The 23135-nt window shown below is 34.1% G+C and overlaps 2 long non-coding RNA genes and 1 pseudogene across 2 annotated transcripts; all 3 read left to right on the forward strand.

Annotated features, from left to right (window-relative positions):
* The window catches only part of LOC123201327, a 29984-nt pseudogene extending 16839 nt beyond the window's left edge, over positions 1-13145 (forward strand).
* LOC123201328 lies at positions 5926-10690 on the forward strand. The gene is made up of 2 exons (XR_006498805.1): positions 5926-9594; positions 10120-10690. It is a non-coding gene; the product is annotated as an uncharacterized LOC123201328 (long non-coding RNA).
* A 4299-nt stretch (positions 13146-17444) lies between the features above and the next one.
* Positions 17445-20458, forward strand: LOC123201833. Its single transcript, XR_006498875.1, has 3 exons — positions 17445-17789; positions 19178-19741; positions 19841-20458. It is a non-coding gene; the product is annotated as an uncharacterized LOC123201833 (long non-coding RNA).
* Positions 20459-23135: the final 2677 nt, after the last annotated feature.

Genomic DNA, 23135 nt, shown 5'->3' on the forward strand with positions numbered 1-23135 from the left:
ACCTATTTACACTTTTCTTAGCTATCATTGTCTATCCTCACCATATCATACCTTTGTATTCTCTTTATCCTCCATTTCAATACCTAAATCTATTAGTAAGGCTCTTTCTAATCCAGGATGGAGGCAAGCAATGGTAGATGAAATAATTGCGTTACATCATAATGGTACTTGGGAGTTGGTTAAATTACCTCCGGGTCACTTCACGGTTGGCTGTCATTGGGTTTACATATTCAAGGTTGGTCCTCATGGTACTACTGATCGTCTTAAAGCCAGGTTAGTTACTAAGGGTTATACTCAGGTCTATGGTTTAGATTATGGTGACACATTCTCTCTAGTGGCCAAAATGTCCTCCGTTCGATTATTTTTATCTATGGCTACTATTCGACATTGGCCCTTGTTTCAGTTGGACATAAAAAATGTTTTTCTTCATGGTGAGCTTTAGGAAGAGGTCTATATGGAGCAATCGTCTGGTTTTGTTGCTCAGGGGGAGTCTGATTTGGTTTGTAAACTTCAACGCTTACTATATGGTCTAAAACAATCTCCACGTGTCTGGTTTGGACGCTTTAGTACGGTTATTCAATAATTTGATATGACTCAATGTGAGTTGGATTATTTCGTATTTTACAGACACACGTTGCAAGAGAAGTGCATTTATCTAGTTGTTTATGTTGATGACATTGTTACCACTGGTGACGATCAAGAGGGTATTGATCAGTTAAAGCAATATCTATTTGATCATTTCTAGACTAAGGACTTGGGAACACTTAGATACTTTCTAGGGATAGAGGTTGCTCAGTCTAAGACAGGTATTATTATCTTTCAGAAGAAATATGTTTTGGATATCTTGGAAGAGACAAAGATGTTGGATTGTAAACTCACTGATTCTGCCATTGACCCTAATACTAAACTTGTGCCAGGACAGAGGGAGCCACTTGTATACTTTGGAAAATATTAGAGGTTAGTAGGCAAACTCAATTACCTGACTATCACAAGAACCAATGTCTCATTTCCAGTTAGTATTGTCAGTCAGTTTCTCTAATCTTCGTGTGATTCTCATTGGGATGCAACTATTCGAATCCTGAGGTATATTAAGAGAGCACCAGGAAAATAATTACTCTATGAAGACAAAGGTCATACTTAGGTTGTTGGATATGTTGATGCTGATTAAGCAGGATCTCCGTCCGATAGACGCTCGACTTCAAGATACTGTATTCTTGTTGGTGGCAACTTGGTTTCATAGAAAAGTAAAAACAAGATGTTGTTGCTAGATCTAGTGCAGAGGCAGAATATTGTGTTATGATATTCGCTACCTGTGAGTTTGTATGGTTGAAACAATTGATTCAAGAGTTAAAATTTGCAGATATATCATAGACGAATCTTCTTTATGACAATCAGACAATACTTCATATTATTTCTAATCCAATATTCTATAAAAGGAAGAAACATATAGAAATAGATTGTCATTTCATTCGAGAAAAGATTTTATCGGGTTGTTTAACTATCAATTATGTTAGCTTTAATGATCAACTTACAGATATCCTTACTAAGTCTCTTTGGAGTTCCTGTATTGAATTCATTTGTAACAAGCTTGGTGTATATGATTTGTATGCGTCAGCTTGAGGAGGAGTGTTGAGTTGTATCTCTAAATTAGGAAGCTAAGGCTGATTGTATCTGTGTAAAATAGGAAAGTTACATATTATCTTTCCTAAATTAGGATTTAGAATTTCCTATATATATTGATATAAATTCATTCTTTTAACATATATATATAAAATATTTCAAAGTTATTCATATGTTGAATGAAAAAAGGTTAAAAGAATTTAAAAGGAAAAGGTTCACAGTGAGGCAAAAAAAGTGCTTACTCTCATATCAAAACGCCTATTTCTTTTTCTTATTATATGGGGTATTGGTTACTGCCTTTTGATTTAGCAAATCTTCCAGATCATTCTATTGTTAAAGTTCCTGTTTGTACTGCAATTTGATTTTAGTCTGTTGAGCATTCTTATTCCTTCCTGTTGATTTCTAGACTAGTGAGCTGACTTTTATCTCTGAAACTGACCATTACAGGTTTAATGGTGCTTTATCCTTTGAACTCTCAAATGATCATTCAAATATACATATCATTCATCAGAAAGTTGCACTGATACTTGGACAATATGTTTCTGAGGTAATGCAAATTCGTTAGCAGCATAATACTTTGGCATATGATAAAAGTTTAGATATTTTTTTCTCTCTGAAGACTACATCACTGGTTGTTGTTGGTGGCTACATGGTCCACTTCAAATTCAATGACTAGTTTTATTTCATTCTGCATTTTTTAAGTCTGTAGGGTGTGAATATTTTTCATTGATTGAGCATGTTATCCTAAATAGTACTGAGTACATTTCTTCACAATTTAAGAAACAAGGGACTTGTACCTGACTTGGAGTTACAACGTTGGTGAGTCAACATTTAAAATGTTCTATATAAGTATGCTAGAGTTCTTTGAAAGTTCTTATAAGAGCCCCTTCTATAATTTGGGAGCCTGGTATGAGTCAATAATTGTTGTACTCTGTGACATGTTTGTCAAAGGGGAGATATATTTGAAATCCTATGACCCATAGTGATGTTTCTTTAATTTCTGATTTTCAAGTCTGTTTGATATTTATAGTCACGAAGAAGTTGTCTTTCTAATGTTTGATATTTTAGCAGATCAGAGATAACACAAAAAGACCAGTATATTGTGCTTTGATCAAATTGCTATTGGGTAAAGATTTATCTGTCAGGGTATGATTCATAAGTTCTCTTTTCTTTTGTACATAACCTATTTTCCTCTTTCTCCTAGTTATTTTTTTAATAAGCATCTCCCTTATAAATTTTCATGATATATACTCAACTAAAGTGTTGTGCATTTGCTAATTTAGTTGGCAGCCTGTCGGTCTTTGTGCTTACATATTGAAGATGCCAATTTCTCAGAACTAGATTTTAGTGATCTACTTCCTATTTGTTGGGATTCATGCGTTGAGTTGGTTGAGGAAGTTCAGGAGTTTGACTCAAAGGTACATAGAATTTTCATTTTACGTATGCATTAGAGTTATGGAAGAGTGAAATTCTCTACGATATGTAGGTTTCTTGAAAGTTTGTCTTATGCCAAAGTTTACAAGCCTGAGATGAGTGCATTAAAAAAAAAAAGTTAATGGTTTCTATTAAAAGAGAAAGTAGAATGAGCTAGGATTTTTAAAAAGGAAATCTTACTTTTATATTACTACATATAAATTGAATCTGAATCTAATTTTTTGTGAATTCTTTAATTGATTACAGGTTCAGGTTTTAAATTTGATATCAGTTCTCATTGGACATGTCAATGAAGTCATTCCATATGTAGACATGTTGGTGCACTTCTTCCAAAAGGTGTATGAATGTCTTAAATGTGTATATATTGTCAAGCTTTAATTCCATCTACTGTAATATTATATTTCATAACTAATCAAACTATAATATATCTGATTGGTGAATATTTTTTTTACCCTACAAAATAAATTGGAAAAAAAAGAAAAGAAATGACTCTTGTTATGGCTAGTCAGATATCTTTACAGTTCATGAGGCATGAATAATCTGGGAAATTAAACATTTCAATCATATTCTCCTAATTATTAATTGTAGGGTATATTCAATAATTATAAATTGTCAGTCTAACTTATTTTAACATTAAAATGGTCATAAACTACACCGAATTGAAGTATTTTTTACCTGACTCTTCTTTTTCTCTTTTTATTAATTTTTTTTAATCTAATGTGGGAAGTTTTGGGAGGAATCTTTTGGTGAAAGCCTTCTACAGATGCAGATCCTTATTGCTCTGTGAAACTTTGTGGTTGCCCTTGGATATTGTTAGAGCTCGGGTCTATGTGAAGAGAAAGACAGGAGGAAGAAAGGCAAACTCGAAGGTGCAAAACAGGAAGCTGACAGAAGGTATTAGTGGTAATAATTCTGAAGAGCAAGTTATTGGAGCGAAAGACAGCAATCTCGAAGCAGATGATAATAGTGCTAATAATATTAGTGAGCAGTCTATGGGAGCTTGTTAGGAACCTGAAGAGTGTGTAGGCTACACAAATATTCCTCTCCCTACGCTGCAGTTGCGCGGGTGGAATTTCCTGAAGGATCGGTGTGCACTAAGGAGTTTTGATTTGTTTCTTCCTTAATGTAACAGTGAAAAATACAGAGGCAAGGAAAAGATATCAATGCTTTAGCTGTAATGAGTTTGATAAGTAAAGAAACCAAATAAGCATTGCAATTCCATTACTTCCACAAATGCGAAATCAAATGACAAACTCATAAGTTTTAAGTTAACAGTCTCTCACGAATATAACATCACTGGAATCAAAATAATTACATTTGACTTAAGCAAAATACAAGAAATTCAACACTATTCTAGCTTTCGAGAGGTTGGATCTCTCCCCTATTCCTTTCTTTCCTCCTCCAAAAAACTCTCTTCTTTCCTCTCCAGGTCCCTATTTCTTGATTTCTTGCTGCTGCTCCCCCAATCCTTGTGTGCCAGCTCAGCACCCAATATCTTTATAGTGGCTTTCTTTCCCAACATGTCCCTAAACTTTTGCTGCATGTCTGTTGCCTTTGCCGTTTCTGGAGTGCTGCCATCTGGAGCTTCCATAAACTGCTCACCAAAATTATCAGCATTGCTACCATCTGTTTTAGGATTACAGCCCTCTACTGCCATAGTTTGCTCTCCAGTGTTGTTATTATTGGTGTCGTCTACTAATTCCTCAGCTTGTGTCTTCGGCTTTGCCTTCCTCTTTTCTTCTTCTTCACATATACTTGAGCTCTAACATTGCCCTTACCATCCAAATGCACCTTGTCCTCAAGGTGCAACAAAGAAAAAGCGTGGATTAAATTTTTGTATAATTCCCAAGAGTTCTCGTGATCATGTAAACTGTGCCACTTAATAAGTAGCTCCAAGTCTCCATGTTGCGAGTAGCGAAAATCTAAAACTTCTTCAGGCTATGTTTCCAACTCAGCTTGCTTATTCAAACAGCTTGGGAGAGGTATATTGGACATTGAGGGACCTATCCTTTTTTTAAGCTAGGAAATGTAGAAGACTGGATGAATTTTTGCTATCACCAGAAGCTTGAGTTTGTAGGCAACCTGCCCAACTCTTTCCTCTATCTCAAAGGGTCTATAAAAACGTGGACTTAACTTCTCATTAGGTCTCGACGCTAACGATTGGAGTCTATAGGGTTGTAGCTTCAGAAACACCTGATCTCCTATTGCCCGTTCGACTTCATACCTGCCTCGATCGACCATCCTTTTCATCCTTTGTTGGGCATTGTGAAGATTAGATTTTAATCTATCTAAAATCTCACTTCGCTGTTTTGTCATTACATCTACCTCATCGACCTTAGAAGGCTCTTATACAAACTTCAAAAGTGGTGGTGGTTCGCGTCCATACACCGCCTTGAATGGAGTCATCCCCATCGACGAATTAAATATGGTATTAAACTAATATTCCGCCCAAGGCAACCAATTCAGCCAAGTTCGCTGCTGTTCAAAACAGAAATACCTGAGATACGTTTCTAAACTTTGATTCACTACCTTGGTTTGCCTGTCAATCTGAGGATGGTAGGCCGAGCTAAATTGAAGCGCCGTTCCAAAGGCCTTAAAAAGTTCTGACCAGAAAGTACTCATGAAAACACGGTCTTTATCTGAAATGATGGTCTGCGGAAAGCCATGGAGCCTAACAACTTCTCTAATAAAAATCCTAGTGATATCTTTGGTAGTATAAGGATGACGAACAGCGAGAAAATGCCCATATTTAGATAAACGATCCATTATCACCAATATGGTATCGAACCCCCTCACCTTCGGCAACCCCACAATAAAATCCATTGACAAATCATCTCAAATTTTGGAGGGAATGGGAAGAGGCTGCAGGAGGCCCGTCAGTGTCGTTGCTTCGTATTTGGCTCGTTGACATACGTCACACTCTGCCACAAAACTTTTTACATCATTTTTCATTCCTTCCCAATAAAGGATTGAAGAGATCTTCTTATAGGTGCAGAAAAAACCGAAATGTTTGCCGATAGGTGAAGAGTGGAATTCTGACAAAAATAGCTGAACCAACTTGGAATTTTTTGGCACCACCATACGGCCCTTGTATATTAAGTTTCTTTTTCTCAGCTCATATCCTGCATGAGAGGCTTTTTAGGGCTCTTCGAATATTATTGAAGGTTTATGCGTGGCTACGGAAAGATCGCAGAACCATTAACTAATCTATTAAAAAAAATTCTTTCAAGTGGAACGAAGAGGCACACGTTACATTCGAAGCTATTAAGAAGGCAATGGTAACTGTCCCAATACTTGCGTTGCCCGATTTCACAAAGGAGTTCGTAGTAAAGATCGATGCTTCAGGTTCGGGGTTGGGAGACCTATTGCTTATCTAAGTAAGACACTATCACCCAGAAACAAGGAGAAGTCAGTTTATGAAAGGGAGATTATGGCAATCGTCTTGACCTTGCAAAAATGGTGTCATTACTTGTTGGGATGCCACTTCCAAGTAAGGACTGACCAGCGCAGCCTCAAGTTCTTAACTGAGTAGAAAGCAGTTAGTCACGAGCAACAGAAATGGTTAGTGAAGATGTTGGGATTCGATTTCGATATTGTATACAAACCCGGATGCGAAAACAAGGCAGCCGATGCCCTGTCAAGGAAACTAATTGAAGATAGGGAATTAAAGGTTCTTTCCTTTGCGATTTCAGCTGGAGTGGACAAGATTCAAGAGGAAGTTATGAAGGATAAGAGACTCAGGCAAATTATACATGATTTGCTCAAGGGAATAGGCATACATGCTGGGTATGAGTTGAAAAAGGGAAGCTTGATGTACAGGGGACGAGTTGTAATACCAAGAAATTCCAGGTTGATTTTTTTATTCTTAATAAAATTCCATTATTCTCCCATTAGTGGACATTCTGGCTTTTTCTGCACCTACAAGAAGATCTCTTCAATTCTCTATTGGGAAAGAATGAAAAATGATGTTAAAAAATTTGTGGCGGAATGTGAGGTGTGTTAGCGGGTCAAATACGAAGCAACGACACCGGCAGGCCCTCTGCAGCCTCTTCCCATTCTCTCCAAAATTTGGGAGGATTTGTCAATGGATTTTATTGTGAAATTACCGAAAGTAAAAGGGTTTGATACTATATTAGTGGTAGTGGACCATTTATCTAAATACAGACATTTTATAGCCATTCGTCATCCTTATACGGCAAGGATATTGCAAGGATTTTTATTAGGGAGGTTGTTAGGCTTCATGGCTTTCCTTGGACAATTGTTTCAGATAAAGACCGTATTTTTATGAGTAGTTTCTGGTCAGAACTTTTCAGAACCTTCGAAATGGTGTTTCCATTTAACTTGGTTTACCACCCTCAAACTAATGAGCAAACTGAAGTTGTAAATCGAAGTCTAGAAACGTATCTCAGGTGTTTCTGCTACGAACAACAGTGAACTTGGCCAAATTGGTTGTCTTGGGCAGAATATTAGTTCAACACCACATTTAATTGTTCGACGAGTATAACACCATTCAAGGCAATGTATGGACGTGAACCGCCACCACTCTTGAGGTTCGTGGAAGAACTGTCTAAGGTCGAGGAGGTAGACGTGATGATAAAACAGCGAAATGAGATTCTAGATAGGTTAAAGACTAATCTTCATAATGCTCAATAGAGGATGAAAAGGATGGCCAATCGAAGCAGGCTTGAAGTTGAACTGTTAGTGGGAGATCAAGTATTCTTGAAGCTATAACCCTACAGACTTCGATCCTTAGCTTCGAGACCTAACGAGAAATTGAGTCTTCGCTTTTACAGGCACTTCGAAATAGAGAAAAAAAATCAGGCAGGTGGCATACAGACTAAAGCTCCCTGTAATAGCAAAAATTCACCCAATTTTTCACATTTCTCAACTAAAGAAACAGATAGGTCCTTCAGTGCCCAGCTTACCTCTCCCTGACTGTTTGAACAAAGAAGGTGAACTGGAAGCACAGCCCGAAGAAGTTTTAGATTTTCACTACTCGCAGCATAGAGACTTGGAGTTACTTATTAAGTGGCATGGGTTATAAGACTATGAAAACTCTTAGGAATTATATAAGAATTTGATTCAAGTTTTTGCATGCTTGCACCATGAGGACAAGGTGCCTTTGCATGGGAGGGGTAATGTTAGAGCTAGGGTCTATGTCAAGAGAAAGAGAGGAGGAAGAAAGGCAAACTCGAAGGTGCAAAACAGGAAGCTGATAGAAGACATCACTGGTAATAATTCTGAAGAGCAAGTTATTGGAGCGGAAGACAGCAATCTTGAAGCAGATGATAATATGCTAATAATATTAGTAAGCAATCTATGGGAGCCCCAGATGGTAGCATTCCAAAAGTGGCAAGGATAGCAGACATGTAGCAAAAGTTTAGGGACATGCTGGGAGAAGAATGAACTATGAAGATACTAGACGCTGAGTCGGCATGCAAGGATTGGGGAAACGACAGTAAGGTTTAATGAAATAGGGAGCTGAAGAATAGAGGACGACATCTTTTCGGAAGGAAAGAAAGAAGGAATAGTGGAGAGATCTAGCCTCTCGAAAGCTAGTGCAGTGCTGAGTTTTTTGTATTTTGCTTGAGTTGCTTGTAATCGTTTTTGTTGGGTCTATATTCAGTTCGGTAGGAAATTAATATTGTTATCGTGTGGGATTATCATTTGTTTTTGTACCGGCAGAGGCAACCAGTGTGTAATGCCATTCAGACTTATTTCTTAATGAAATGTTCAGCTTAAATAAGTATCTCTTGCTCTGTTTCCATAATATTTACTGTTACATCAAGACAGGAACAAATATACATTTACATTCGCGAAACAACTCTGGCTTGAAATCATTCCCTAACTGCAGTAGCGGAAGACGAGAGACACTTGTGCGGTAGTCGCATCTTTCAAGTACCTATCACATGGTATCAAAGCATGACCAGGATGGAGAGTCAGGTGGAAGGGCTTGAGAAGGAGGTAACGGAGGTTTATGAGAGATTGACAAGAATGGGTAGCCGATTGGAAGGTATGGATAAGGAAGAAAGGGAGAAATTGAGCAACACTCAGGCGAGGCTGGAAGGGTTGGAGAACAACATGAAAGTCATGAAATGATATCTCTGAGACCTCAAGGAAGTTATGATCGAGAAAGAGGGTGGCGACAAGGGTAAGACACCGATGGACCCTGGGCCATCCACATTTCCAGTTAAAAACCACAGTAACGCAACACCAAATGAGAAGCAATCGACTCCTATCCACAACCCACCAGCTAGGACAGAGGGAGAGGATGGGGTTGAGGAAACGTCAGAGATAGGGTAGAAGGAAGTTGACTGCCAAGGTGGGGCTCATCGGGACGTTCAGTTTCGCCGACTGGACCTACCACTGTTTACTGGAGAGCAGATAATGCTAAATGCTATCATCATAATTGTGCAGTTATGGGAAGCCACACTTTCTCATGCTCCTACAATGGTGCCTCAATTATTGGCATACTTTCCATGTCTAGTTGAAATTATGGAAAGAAGTTTTGATCACTTGCAGGTCAGACTTACTTAACAGGTGACCATATGACATTTTCTAGTGTTGCTGTTAATAGAAGCTAATGTTTTGAAAATTTTTTATTGAATTTTCTCTACAATGAAAATTATATCTTTATATATTGGATTAAAAAACTATCTAAATGTTTTTTAAAAGTTAAAAGCCCAGAAGAGAAACCAATTGAGTAAATACCAAGCCCATCAGAAAAAAAGTTGCCTATTTATCTATCCAAACCTTTTTGAGGATGGAGAAATCAAGGGTTTCTTTATTTGTAGTTGTCTTTGCTTGAATACCTTGGGGAGCCTTAGAGTAGAAGATCATCTTCTTCCCTTAGTGATGTTCAATAGAAAGACAAGATAATTGTATGAACCTTTGAACTATAATTCTACAACTTTCTTTTTGTCTCATAGTTGTTTTGATCCAAAACTTTTTATTCTTTGGAACATATCATTTGCTTCTCTTTTATTTATTTATTTATTTTTTTTGGGGAGGGGGGGTTTAGATGATGCTTTAGTCAGCATGTAACTGTGATTGTGCATGTGTTAGGACTTCATATAATGGCAAGACACAAAAGCAAGACAGAGAGGAAGACACAAAGCAAGGCAGCAGCTGGACCACTGTGAAAATGCAGACACGTGGCAAATAAAATCAAGGGTAGTTAGAGGAGAAAGGGGTATAAAAATAGAAGAAAAGAAGGTGAGAGGGGGGAGACATTTTTCAGGAAAAAGTAGGCAGCTTCGGTTGAGAAGGAGAGTACCTAGCCTCTCGAAAGCTAGGCCATTTGGGGAGAGGAGAAATAAGAAAAAGAAGCAGAGAAGGAAAGCCCAGCCTCTCGAATGCTGGTGAAGGAGCCTTGAGCTTAGAGTTTCTTTCAGTGTTTAGTTTCCTGGTTTTATCTTTTCTATTGAACTCGTTTGTTAGAGAAAATAGAGTTATATTCGAATTCCTGGATGTTATTTTCATTAGTGTCTTAGATATATTCTGAAATCTCAATTTATCGTTTGTTTTAATACAACTCTCCTTACAGCATTTACTGCTATATTGCTCTTGTATCTGCTTTCATCTGATCGTTGTATCAGCCATATACATCAAATCAGGAGCTTCCGAGCCGCTTACCAAAAATGAACTCCAAGTACCTAACAGCATGTCTGCATCTACCTTCAGGTTTCACATTTTTTTTTCTTTTAAATGTAAGTGCAGGTTGCTGTGAACATCATTGAGGGTTACATTATTCTGGGTGGATCTGATTTTTTAAGCATGCACGCCTCCAATGTTGCTAAACTTCTTGATCTGGTTGTTGGAAATGTTAATGACAGAGGGCTGCTCACAACTCTTCCAGTTGTTGATGTTCAAATACAGGTGCTTTAAACTGGAAAGAGTGGATTTTCAGGCAAAAGATTATGAATAAATTTTTATATTAGATGTTTGAGTTGTGTGGAACCAGACGATGTTTGTCTAATATTAAGAATTTACCCTCAGTTCCAATATGGGTGTTAAATTTAAAAAATCAATTATGATTTTGCACCACTGCAGTGTGCTTCAATATCTGAATTTTTCAAATGTTGAATGTTTTTACACTGTAAGGTAGTCGGTAAAATTATTTAGATTTGTTTTTTATTTCTGATGCAATGTTTAGCTCCATTTCTGTAGTTCATCCTTCAGTTACTAAGGAAATAGAATAAAGTCATTTGATTCCTCTTGGTATTTAGATGTGTTTATGATTGTTGATGATAAGTCCATTAAAACTGACTGGTTCTTCCAATTTGGCAGTGTTTTCCTGTGGAAGTGCCACTGTTCCTTACCAGCACTTTACAAGTTAGTGTTCTTTGCCTGTGAGAATCTGATATGAATCTTCTGAGTAATTGGAATCAACTGTGCATTTGGAGGATTTTTAACATGCTGGTTTACCTGGTTGAATGTTTTTTAGAAATTGATTGTTATTTGTCCGAGTGGAGGAGATGACCAAGATCCTTCTAAGATGGTTGTTAAAGCCTCTTCAGCTGCTATTTTAGCAAGGATTTTGGTGATGAATACCAATTACCTTTCTCAATTTACATCTGAACCATCAGTTTCATTACTACTACAGCAGGCGTGTACTCCAATCGAAGAAAATATACTATGTCTAGTGGACATATGGCTTGACAAGGTCAGTAGAGCATCATCTTTATGAAGGATACTTTGGGAGATTGTAGAAGCTCCTTTTCTTTTTAAGTTAAATTATTTTTAATTGTTATTGCACTTGGAGAGATGCATTCTGTTTCATTTGATATCTTTTACCTGTGGATCTTGTTATTCAGAAATCATTCTTTGTCAGACTCCATGGCTTTTATACTGATATACTGCTTTAAATTCCTACAAGTAGCTCACTTGAAAATGCAATCAGATAACTAAATTATCCTTGTTAAATAGTTAAAGTTATATTCTCAGTTTAATTATGTTTATCATAATTTGGTGTCCATACACAGGTAGACAGTGCATCTTCTGTGCAGAAAAAAGATATTTGGCTTAGTTCTTTCTATTATTTTGACAATGAGACTACCTCAAATTCTTGACAAACTTGAGCATATCCTAAGGTATGACTTTCCAATTTGAATATTGGATTACCTTTTATGCTTGTAATGATGATTTTAACTTTCTCATGCAGCGCATGTACAAGTGTAATTTTGAGTGGAAATGATGACTTAACTGAGGAAGAGTCAGGGTTAGATTCCTTGTTATTTTCGTTTGACATGTTTTGTATAGAGTAGTGACTATAAAGAAAAAGAATTAAAAGTGAAGGCTATCTCTATGCATGATCTTTCTGATGAATGACACTGGCTAAAATATGATCTCTAGTTGATATCAAGGTGAAGGCACAATTCCAAGAGTTAAGAAGGAGACAGATGAACATTCTTGAAATTACATAAAAAGGCTAAATACCAGTGAAAGACTTAAGTAGACAGCAGTTACTTTCTCATGGATTTGTTTTTTGTAGATCAAGTTTTCTGATCCTGTTAAGCAGTTGTCATTAGAAACATCAGTGAGAGACAATCTTTAAACATGTTTTGCCCTTCATGGAAAATCCTTTGATTCAGCCATGAGTAGAATGGATGGTTCTACATTTGTTCAATTGAAGCACGCATTGAAAATGCTGTAACTAGCCATGGTGGTGATTAATATGTCAATATAACGAGTCAGTAAAATGTTGAGAACGTTTCAAATTTCCTGCTACTTTTCATTTCATATATTGAAAAGGTAAAAGTCTCATCCTAGATTGAATCATTCTTTAGATTGGTTTTACACATCTAATTAAAGCATATTTATATTTGTTTGGACAGGTTTTTGACATTGGGATTGGTTCTACATTCTTTGTATTAATGACTTGTAAGCGCTTGGGGTGGGTGGGGTGTCAATTTCATCATTCACGTTAAATTTAATTTTTAAATGCCCATCTGTAAATAGGTTGCTTGCTGCTTCTTTATTATCTGCTTGTTGAAGGCATGGAGTACCAGGCATTGAATTTATAAAATTGTCAAATACTGGTGAAAATGAAACAAGGGGAAAAAGAAATGAATACCGGAGTTTTCCTACCATTCTGGAAATTGCTTTTCGAATTTCGTATTTTTAAATTTTTAAATTTTATGATTTAAATATTTCAGTAAATCAGGTAAAGGAATTTAAAGCTTCTCAGGCTGTAGTCATATACATGGTTTGAACTTTATCTAATTGTAAAGTTGTATTTTGGTTGTTTTCAAATCATTCTATTTGATTGAGAGCATGTAATACCCCTCATTTGGAGCATACCTTGGCAACAATCTATATTATTATTATTATTATTATTATTTTTAAAGAGAATAATATAATAGCCATAAAATTTGATACTTGTGAGAAACCATCATAATATTTATTGGAAATTAATGAATGTCTCAAAGTCTCCCAAAAGAAATTCATGAATTATAAATAAGCTAATAATTTTCGAATGGATAGATTCTATAAAATAAAATATTATAATAACAAACAAAATAGCGGTAAAAGTAAGTGCAGCTAAAAACGCATTTCAATGTATTGATTCATTCACCTCCTCGCTTGCCCCATTGTTTTTACTATCTACAACACCTCAAATAAATATATATGAGCTATAAAACTCAGTAGGCATTTAGAATAAATTTGATATCCCTTATGGTTATTCTCGACGGAACTTTACCATCACATGTGTCATTAACGCACTCGGCTGGACGCCATCTCAGGTGTCTCTTACGCCAACGTATTGGGGCATCCATCTCAGATACCTCTTACTTCATACACCTCAGTTTCAAACATCCATCATAGATGTGGTTTACATCATTATCACAAAACTAGTTAATAACAATTTTTCTTTTTTCATTAACTAAAACCGTGATATCTCATCAAACGGTTCAAACATTCACAAGATCAGAACATCTTATTCACTGATCTCCAATTACGAGTGATACTATTGATTCAATTAGTATGATTATATTATTCTATGAAATTTTTTATATATATATATATATACACACATAAAATTAATATGGAAAAACAGTCTACAAAGTTAATATTCAAGACCATAAATCAATCACTCTACATCATATAAAACTTATTCTATCCATCTAAAAAAAAACTAAATAATATACTTTCTGTGATTTAATTAAGTGGTGCAGGTGCATTGTAGTAAGTGTGGATGCATGCACAATATCCTATCTACGCAAAAATAACTTACACATGCTTAATTCCTTCTTCTTTTTCTTTATTTCTTCTTCGTTCCTACAGGCTACGTAATTTAAGCTGGCTTCCTGGAAAGAAGATGACGGTAACTTTGCATGTCCTTTCAGAACTCGCTTCCTAACAGTTTCAGGCGGTGACCCAGTCACAACACCACTACATTGGTTCCATGCAAGTGTGCCTAGTGTCTACTGCCGCGCATATAATAGTCGATCTCCGTTTATTCATCAGAGATCCATGATCACTCTCTCTCTAACTCTCAATCATCAAAACATCCCATAAGTAATCATCAGCATCAATACTGTACGCTACCTCCTCATGATACAAACATATAATCACACACACACACACACACACACACACATATATATATATATATATATAACCAACTTTCAGAATCTAGTTTACGACATGCAAAGTTTTACATGGAATTTCGGTGTAAAAACAATGGAATCGATGGCCTACCTCTCCTCCGGCGATTACTTCGGTCTTCACGTGGCAGTTATCTCCCTGTCTACTTCCTTTCCTAGTCGACAAGCAACAGGTTCAGCTCTCTCCCTTTTTTTGACCAAAAAAAAAATCTATTTCAAGAAGAGAAAACTCGAAAGATGTAAACTACAGCAGCCAAAGAAAAAAATGGTTGTTTTCTTTTCTTTATACAAGGAAGCAGCAAAGTATTCGCCTCCAGGAAAGTAACCGCTTTAATAATAAAAGGAGACTTTTCCCTTTCTTTGCCGCATTTTTCGGTGTTGATATCACTTCTAAAAACGCCTCTAGAAAAAAAATCATTTGTGGCCTTAAATTCCTATATCAGTGTCTTTTAAACTAAAGGTGTGTGTATATATATATATTTATATATATATATATTTAATTCGTGTATATATATATAGATTAAATTATAGCCACAAAATGCTCATTCGAGTTCTCCATTGGTATATATAATTTCTGGATATAAGCATATACACATAATTTAATACCAACAAAATAATCGACAATGATAACGAAATGATCAAATTGTCTTTTTTATTAATTTGAGAATATTACATAGCAATGCTAAAGATTTTCTTTCCATTATTTTGTTCTTTTATTTGAGAGTTAGTGCGTCTTTTTAGACTGATTTAGTGTGTTTGTGCACTAAATATTCATGATTCGTGTGTGGTTTATGCATTTTTGTAGTAGCTTAGTGTTGAATCTTGCGCTTTGACTGTAAGACACCACCATTTGCTATGCGTCATGCGCATAAAACAGTTGTAAGGAATTAGTTAGGTTGGTGTGTGAAAATGTCATTACCAAGACAAATGAAACGTACAACTTATCATTGGAAAGATTAAAATGAGAGAGATGGCCGAAAACAGATACAGCAGTGGGACTGTCGGCCCAAGTCTGATGTGGCCCACAGTGCATAGAGACCAATTGGTCGGCCTTTAGTGGGTTGCTTTGTAATTTTTTTAAATTTTATTAAATTCAATTTAGTAATTTATAATTTATGATCATTTTTAAATTAATCGACATTATTTTCAAATTTTATCGTAAAGTTCTTACTAATGGCAAAGGGAATTGTGGTTATATGATAGAACGATGAAATAAATTATACATAAAAAATAAACTTTATCATAAAATTTATATTTATTTACTTATCTTCAATATCTAAATTCTTAACGTTTTCACAAATTTCTTTGGCTAACTCGAAATATGCTGTCATCCCATTGTCCATTCACATTATGTTTTTGACCATGTTTAACTATAAGTTTGACCATCAAAGGTGTTAATAGATCATATATTATGATAGAAAATACAAAATAAATATTTTAATGTGATTGATATTATCTTATAATATCAAAATTTTTACTTTCATTCATTATTTCAGCAAATTGTTGAATATAAATATAATTAGAAAAATTCACCAAAATTCAAACTTGAATTTATTGCTTGTTTACTTTTTTTTTAGAATAGACTACAATCCACTTGAACTTACTTGTGGTTTTGAAGTATATGCAATGTTTCCATATTTAAGTTTATAAACATTTTACATTTTAAGCAACAATTATTTAACATCATCTACTCCAAAAGCTAAATGTTCTAAAATATTATCACTTATAATTTTTAACAAATTTTAGACTTGTAATAATTTTGCTTTAGGATCTAATGACAGTAGCACTAAATGGTAAAAGAGTATCTTTTCAATATTTTTTTTAAATTTTTCTTCCATTTACTTAGTGTTGTCTCAAAAAACATTGTGAAATCTATAATTTTTAAAAATAAAACTAATATCTATTATACAATATAAAATCAAACAAGTTGTAGGACAGTAAACTCTAAAACATTGACCATTAGTAATTTTTAAGGATTTTTAACATATTCAGTAAAACACCATTAACATCCCAATCAAACATATTAAGTCAAAAAAAAAAAAAAGAATTTAAATATCTCTTGGTTGTGTAATAAAAAGATTGGTTATTATTGTTTTCATATCTATCACAAGATTTTAACATTAATTATGTTAAATTTCATCTAGTTTAATATTAGTTTTTAATTTTTTTTCTTTTGTAATCCCATTTGTTTACACATACAAGGGTGGACCTGGCTAACCTACCCTCACATTAGAAATTGTAAAAGAATTTTTATCCAGGTACACCCACAATTTAGAAAAAAAAAATTGAAAATGAATTACTTAGACCCAATTTTAATTCTAAACAGGTTTGGATAAAAAATAATTTTAAAACATATTATTAGGTTCACTGTCAAATGGGCCTAAAATTAAAATTAAGAAGTATACTTATTTTGATGCAAAATAAAACTCTAAATTTGGTGTAGAATTGAATTAGGTTATCACCCAAACACTACATTTGTATAAAAAATCAAAACTCATGTCAATTGAAATAAAAAAAGCAAATTTCAGAAACTGGATTTCTTCCTTTAGATCTTAAACTTGATATCGACAATTAGGGCTAGATTCAAATCGAGCTTGGTAGAGCTTGAGCTCAAGCTCAATTCGAACAAACTCGAAATGAGCCCTATAATAGCAAGCCTGAGCCCAATCCCAAGTTCTGTTTAATGTTAAAATCAAGCCCGAATAATCACTTGAGTGGCTCGGCGCAACTTGCGAGCCAATTAAGCTCACCCAAGATTTAATGTTGTCCTGTGTAACTTTTTAGTAAAATTTTTTTTCTCATGAGTCAAAGTTTATTTCCCTTTTGGCTTTTGCTTTCAACTTTCAAGTTTCAACCTTTCAGTCTCTCATCATCTCACACAAGCATCTTCTAGCTTTCTGTAAACCTCTTCATCTTTCGATTTTCAGAAAACCTCATCACTCAGTGTCTCCATCGATAACATCAGCATCTAGTAGACTCCTTCTACCTTTCAAGATCGAGCACTTCCTCTGTTCCATTTCAGTCACGAATCATCTTTACTTTCAGTTCCAGGGCACTTCTATTTGTCTAGCATTCGTGTTTGAAGGCGTTGAGTAAAACAACAACAACACAAGACATATCAAGTTTGTTAGTTGTTTACTTGAATTTTTAATTGTTTGTCCAAATTAAAAACTCTAATTTTGGAATTAAGGTTTCTAATTTGGGGGTTTTGTGTTATTTAGTTTTATGTGTTTGCTGGTACTTTTATTCAGATTGATAATTGTCTTTGCTTTGTCATTTGTGTTTTAAAAACTAAATCTGTGTACTGTGTTAATACTTTTTATGTCTTCATATCTAATTGTTTGCTAAATATGTATGTGAAATGTGGGAGTTTAGTTGAAGCCCATAAAGTTTTTAATGTAATAAGTGAAAGAGATCTATGTTCATATAACACTATGATATCTGCTTACACGAAAATGGGGTTTCTAGAACAAGCAAGAAAAGTGTTCGATGAAATACCTTAGAGAGACAATTTTTCTTAGATTGCGATGATTTCGGGTTATGTACATTATAATCAAACAGTAGAGGCTTTAGATTTGTACAAAAGCATGAAAGAAGTGAAAATTCAGTGTCCAATAAGTTTATAGTTTCTAGTGCTTTGGCAGTAGTGTTAACTCTTCATTGCTTACATTCAAGTAAAGAGATTCATGGTTATATTATGAGAACTAGGTTGGATTCAGATAAGGTAGTTTGGGGTGCCTTTTCTGATATATATGGTAAATCTAGGAGTATAAATGAAGCAAGACACATTTTTGATAAAATGGTGGATAGAGATATAGTTTCATGAATGACTATGATTGGTAGATATTTTGAAGAAAGGACGAAAAAAAGGGGTTTGCTTTGTTTTCTAAGTTGACAAAATCAAGGAGTATGCCTAATAATTTTACTGTCCTGTAGACTTGAGAGTGTGTGTTAGTTTTCATTTTGGGGTGTTCAAACCCTAAACACATATCATAAGGGCGAACCTACAAAATCCATTAAATAGTTAGTTTTAGCCTACAACACATATCCAGAACTCAGTTACACACACTAAGATCAAGACTTTAGAATGTTGTGGAACTTTTCTATAAACTTTGAGGTGTTCAAATCCTATATTGGTGTCAATATATATCATAACTACTTATTTTACTTGTTCAAAAACATGGAAGTTATTGCCCAGATATTCTAGTATCAATACCTAAAAAATGTATGGTAGAACCAATATATATCATAACTGCCTTTGTCAATTGGACACAATGTTCATTGAATATAAATTTTGTATTATGTTAGAACTAATCAATTTCCCAATTCCAAATCCAAAATTGACTTGATATTCAATTTTTATAACAAAATACAAGTACAAAGAATGCTACTGAAGCTTATTTAATTGTCCAAGTTATGCTTTTACCATTTATCCTTCATTATTTTAATTTTTATATTCTATATTTATTTTAATTACATTAATAGCTAACCGTTTAATTTTGATTGTGATATAGAATATGACAAGAGTAAAACCATCCAGAGCAAGTCGAGCTTCATCGCAAGCATCTACAACTAGCATGATGGCTTCTTCTACACATACATTCATTAAGAGAAAGTTGGTGCAAATTGAAGCACTTATACCTACTTAACCGGTTAGAATAAATGATGTGAATGTTGATATGGCTATAATAAGAGATTTTGATGTTTCATCTTCAACTGAAGAAGATGAAGCAATTGTATGTATTAAAGGACAAACAAAAGCACCATCTTCTATTATTCCATGTAATAAGAGGAGGAAAACATCAACTATTTGGGAGTTTTTTCCATAAGAAATGTTTGTTACTATTGGAGATGCTACATATGCAATATGCAAACATTGTAAGAAAAAGTTGAAATTACAAAAGACCAAGGCTACTACCCATTTGACATGACATATGGGTCAATGTGTTGATAGGAAAAAAGCAATGAGGAAGGATTTAGTCGTGAGGGGACAAACTATATTGGGTTTTGAGCGTTCAAACTTAGGGTTACCTATTCCAACCATAGTGAAAACAAACATGAATTATGAGCATCCCAAGGTAAGTTTAAGTTCAACTAATAACGTTTATTATTACTATAAAATTGTTATAAAATTAATTGTATTAACTAATGCATTGATTATGGTGTTGGTGTTTCAGGTTCAAAAGGCTTTGGCTCACCTGGTTATGATTCTGAATTATCGTTTAATATAGTCAAACATCCTAACTTCATTAATTTTTGTCACATTCTTCAACCTTTTTACGAAAAAGTTAGAAGGAAACAAGTAAAAGTTGATTGCATTAAGGCTTATCAAGTAGAGTCTATGATGTTGAAGTAAACTTTTGAGGAGAAATTAGTATTACTACTAATCTTTGGAAGTTAAATCATCAAAATATTGAGTATATGGTAATCATGACACATTGGGTAGACTAGTTGTGGTTCCTAAATAAATGAATTATAAATTTTGTGCACCTACCTCCACCTAGGAAAGGAATAGACATTGTAGCAACAATTTTTTAGTGTTTAAAGGGTTGAGGGATTGAAAATAAGATAAAATCAACTTTGCAAAATGTTTTTAAGAATACATGTATAATTTTATTGTATGTAATTTCATTAATATTCATTAATTATATTTGTAAGTGGAAACTATCATAGTAGACAATGCAACTACAAATGAGAGTTGCATTAAAAAATTGAAGGAATATTTTCAAATACAGAGACTTTTGTGGTATGATGGAAAACTTTTCCATGTTAGGTGCACTACTCATATTGTAAATTTGTTAGTTCAAGATAGGGTGACTGTAATTAAACCTATTATAGACAATATTTGGGAGAGTGTGAAATTTTCAAGACAAAAAAATTTTGCGAAAATTGCTATGCATTGTGGAATAAAATAAGGAAGTTAGTTTTGGATTGTGCTACATGATGGAATAGTATATACAAAATGCTAACCATAGCACTGCAATTGAAGGAGGTCTTTCTTCGTCTTATGTTTGTTGAATCAAGCTATATGTATTGCCCGATAAGAGAAGAATAGGAGAGATTGGAGGTTGTCTATGACATTTTAAAAATATTTGATGAAATAACAAAATTAATTTATGGGTCATAGTATACAACTATAAATAAGTATTTTCAGGAAGTGTTTAGGATAAAAGAGATCCTTGAAGAGTAAGAATTCAATAAAGATTATGCTATATCAACAATGATGCAAGCAACAATGATGAAATTTTATTGTATGTAATTTCATTAATATTCATTAATTATATTTGTAAGTGGAAACTATCATAGTAGACAATGCAACTACAAATGAGAGTTGCATTAAAAAATTGAAGGAATATTTTCAAATACAGAGACTTTTGTGGTATGATGGAAAACTTTTCCATGTTAGGTGCACTACTCATATTGTAAATTTGTTAGTTCAAGATAGGGTGACTGTAATTAAACCTATTATAGACAATATTTGGGAGAGTGTGAAATTTTCAAGACAAAAAAATTTTGCGAAAATTGCTATGCATTGTGGAATAAAATAAGGAAGTTAGTTTTGGATTGTGCTACATGATGGAATAGTATATACAAAATGCTAACCATAGCACTGCAATTGAAGGAGGTCTTTCTTCGTCTTATGTTTGTTGAATCAAGCTATATGTATTGCCCGATAAGAGAAGAATAGGAGAGATTGGAGGTTGTCTATGACATTTTAAAAATATTTGATGAAATAACAAAATTAATTTATGGGTCATAGTATACAACTATAAATAAGTATTTTCAGGAAGTGTTTAGGATAAAAGAGATCCTTGAAGAGTAAGAATTCAATAAAGATTATGCTATATCAACAATGATGCAAGCAATGTCAAAAAATGATTGGTTCTTATATTAGGGTGAGGTGAATTTTCTTATAGCGATTGCTAGTATTATGGATCCTAGGTAATTAAGTTATAATTGATTGTGTTTCTTATAATAAATATATATATAAAGAAAATGTTTTTAACTTATTAGTTTGGCTTGTGATGATTTCAAGATAAAGTTTTTTATGATTATTTTGACATTTCTCATTTTATATAGTGAAGAAAATGCCTCTATGAAGATAGAAAATATCAAAAGAATGCAAGAAAAATTATACGATGAATACATTGACATGTTATCATCAGAAAATCGATCTACTGCATTTGCACATCCATAACATTAATCAAGGACCTAACAAGCACCATTAAGTACATCGGTACATTAGATCATTGTAATTAATTGAAATTTTATAACATATCACAAGTTCTAATATTTAATTTGTAGGTAAGTCATTAAGCTCTCAATATTCTCAGAGTAGACATTATGATTCCAGATATAGTTGGCTGCGTTTGAAAAATCATAAAGAAAAAACATACTCAAAAGAAACCATGAAGTTTGATTTAGAAATATATTTTGAAGAACGTGGTGTTGAGATTAGACCTAGCCATGGTTCATGAACCGGCAGTTTCGGGATTCGAAAAAGTAAGGACCCTGAATTAAAACCATAATAGGACGATTCGTAACTGATTTAGAACCGACAGTTTCAATTCATGACCCCAGTTCGAAACTAACCGTTCCGATTCAAAACTGACATTGAACCGTCAATTCTAATACATGATCTTGATTTAATTTTTAAATTATTAATTACAATAATTGAAAATTAAAAGAAAGACTTGGACTTAATTTTTCAATTAAGCTTCTTATGTATCTTCTTGGGGTTTAGAAGAATCAAAGCCTACTTATTTTTCTTACCTTTGCATATCTAATAATTGGTAGTACCCCTTTACCTTATCATTCACTTCCACTATCTTGACTATTATTTCCCGTCATCGAACTATCTGTAGTTAAATCAAACGATTCTTCATTGAAGTCCACTTTTATTTTTTGTTGGCGTAATTCAGCTCTTGTCCAAACGTCCAGACATACTTGGGCTTCAATAGATTCGGGAGCCAAACTTGAGCGCCTCTCATCCAATATATTACTCCATTGACTAAAAGTTTGTTCTACTACGATAGTTGATACTGGTACTGTTAGGACTTGTTTAGCAATAGCTGCTAATATTGGAAAAATTGATACATGTTGACTCCACCATTCTAGAACTGGAAAGTCTTTATTTATATGGTTGTCACCAAACTCAAAAATAGTAGTTAAATAAATATCAAACTCCGAGGTGGAGCCTAATGTTCCTTTTGGTCTTTTGCCCCTTTGCATCATAATACGATCATCATAACTCATATTTTGGGTTGATGATGGGGCAATAGGTGGTAGAGAGAAAGAAGAACCACCTTGGTTAACATAAATTAATGAATATTCAACATAAATTTCTTTAATTAAATTCATAATGTTAGTTATAGTTAATAAGATATTAACTTCATCCTCACAATTTAATTGCAAACATTCATAATATAATGTCAAATAATCTGTGACACCATCTAATTTAAATCTAGGACA

Source organism: Mangifera indica, chromosome 18, assembly GCF_011075055.1.
Source record: "Mangifera indica cultivar Alphonso chromosome 18, CATAS_Mindica_2.1, whole genome shotgun sequence".
Lineage (NCBI taxonomy): Eukaryota > Viridiplantae > Streptophyta > Magnoliopsida > Sapindales > Anacardiaceae > Mangifera > Mangifera indica.